Source organism: Acipenser ruthenus, unplaced genomic scaffold, assembly GCF_902713425.1.
Source record: "Acipenser ruthenus unplaced genomic scaffold, fAciRut3.2 maternal haplotype, whole genome shotgun sequence".
NCBI lineage: Eukaryota > Metazoa > Chordata > Actinopteri > Acipenseriformes > Acipenseridae > Acipenser > Acipenser ruthenus.
In genome coordinates this window covers 382,540-384,816 of record NW_026708779.1, presented here as the reverse complement: position 1 = coordinate 384,816, position 2,277 = coordinate 382,540, and the positions used below count along the sequence as shown (strand labels likewise).

Below are 2,277 nucleotides of genomic sequence, written 5' to 3'. Positions count from 1 at the left end.
GCAGCAGCAGCAGGGCTAGTGTGAGTCTCTAACCCTGCTCAAACTCCTGGCTCCTGATCATTTCAATATTAATAATAATAATACTAGACTTCATTGAGGGGTGCTCTGAACCCCAGGACTGGGTGCAGCAGCAGCAGCAGCAGCAGCAGGGCTAGTGTGAGTTTGTAACCCTGCTCAAACTCCTGGCTCCTGATCATTTCAATATTAATAATAATAATACTATACTTCATTGAGGGGTGCTCTGAACCCCAGGACTGGGTGCAGCAGGGCCAGTGTGAGTTTCTAACCCTGCTGAAACTCCTGGCTCCTGATCATTTCAATATTAATAATAATAATACTAGACTTCATTGAGGGGTGCTCTGAACCCCAGGACTGGGTGCAGCAGCAGCAGCAGCAGCAGGGCTAGTGTGAGTTTGTAACCCTGCTCAAACTCCTGGCTCCTGATCATTTCAATATTAATAATAATAATACTATACTTCATTGAGGGGAGCTCTGAACCCCAGGACTGGGTGCAGCAACAGCAGCAGCAGCAGGGCTAGTGTGAGTTTCTAACCCTGCTCAAACTCCTGGCTCCTGATCATTTCAATATTAATAATAATAATACTAGATTTCATTGAGGGGAGATCTGAACCCCAGGACTGGGTGCAGCAGCAGCAGCAGCAGCAGCAGCAGGGCTAGTGTGAGTTTGTAACCCTGCTCAAACTCCTGGCTCCTGATCATTTCAATATTAATAATAATAATACTATACTTCATTGAGGGGTGCTCTGAACCCCAGGACTGGGTGCAGCAGGGCCAGTGTGAGTTTCTAACCCTGCTGAAACTCCTGGCTCCTGATCATTTCAATATTAATAATAATAATACTAGACTTCATTGAGGGGTGCTCTGAACCCCAGGACTGGGTGCAGCAGCAGCAGCAGCAGCAGGGCTAGTGTGAGTTTGTAACCCTGCTCAAACTCCTGGCTCCTGATCATTTCAATATTAATAATAATAATACTATACTTCATTGAGGGGAGCTCTGAACCCCAGGACTGGGTGCAGCAACAGCAGCAGCAGCAGGGCTAGTGTGAGTTTCTAACCCTGCTCAAACTCCTGGCTCCTGATCATTTCAATATTAATAATAATAATACTAGATTTCATTGAGGGGAGATCTGAACCCCAGGACTGGGTGCAGCAGCAGCAGCAGCAGCAGCAGCAGGGCTAGTGTGAGTTTCTAACCCTGCTCAAACTCCTGGCTCCTGATCATTTCAATATTAATAATAATAATAATAATAATAATACTATATTTCATTGAGGGGTGCTCTGAACCCCAGGACTGGGTGCAGCAGCAGCAGCAGCAGCAGGGCTAGTGTGAGTTTCTAACAGCAGTGTGGAGTAGTGGTTAGGGCTCTGGACTCTTGACCGGAGGGTCGTGGGTTAAATCCCAGGTGGGGGACGCTGCTGCTGTACCCTTGAGCAAGGTACTTTACCTAGATTGCTCCAGTAAAAAACCCACTGTATAAATGGGGAATTGTATGTAAAAATAATGTGATATCTTGTAACAATTGTAAGTCGCCCTGGATAAGGGCGTCTGCTAAGAAATAAATAATAATAACAATGAAAATTAATGCAGACACACACATCCGTTTCTTTTTCAATGCTGATCAAACGCTGTTTTATTATTGCATTCAAAAGCAAAGCGCATGCAGGATTTTTTCACAATGCAAAGAATGTTCAACATTTTGTTTCACACATTTTTTTACATCAGGCTTCTTATAACAGTATAAAAAATACAACAACACTGATATTATGTATAATATTGTATTCAAAATAGCTTTCCAAATCGCCTAGGCTGGAACCTCTTAAAATAGGGACCACTGATGGTGTTAATAAAGCTAATAAGAGGTGAGAGAATGGACTTTAAAGATGGTCAGCGCTCCTTTAAAGGGAGGGACCGGTGATCATGTTAATAAAGCTAATAAGAGATGGTCAGCACTCCTTCAAAAATGTGAATTAAAATATCGATTCATTTCTACAATGTGATTTGAAGCCTTGTCTTTATGCCTGGGAGCCCCTCTTCTCAATTGTATTTGATTACAAGAGCAGTACTGACTGAATGCCTTAGAGCAACGATAAAGAGAAAGGATCTGAAAATATATTTTTCTCTAAAATCAGGCTTTTTTTTTAGCTTCTCTGGAGAATCCTGACTGCCGGGCCCGCATTCGAATCACACGAGAGCGTGACCTTTGAACTCCGCCAGCCCCCAGCCCCGCCCCCTAACCCCTCACCAGCTCATGCCTG

At 43.9% G+C, this 2,277-nt stretch overlaps 1 protein-coding gene across 1 annotated transcript in view; it reads right to left on the bottom strand.

Annotated features, from left to right (window-relative positions):
- Positions 1-1,622: 1,622 nt before the first annotated feature.
- LOC131735985 (lectin-like) overlaps positions 1,623-2,277 on the bottom strand; it is a 6,835-nt gene continuing 6,180 nt past the window's right edge. The window contains exon 6 of the mRNA XM_059021754.1: positions 1,623-2,277. This exon is cut by the window's right edge and continues 570 nt beyond it. The gene's annotated coding sequence lies outside the window, so the exon portion shown is untranslated.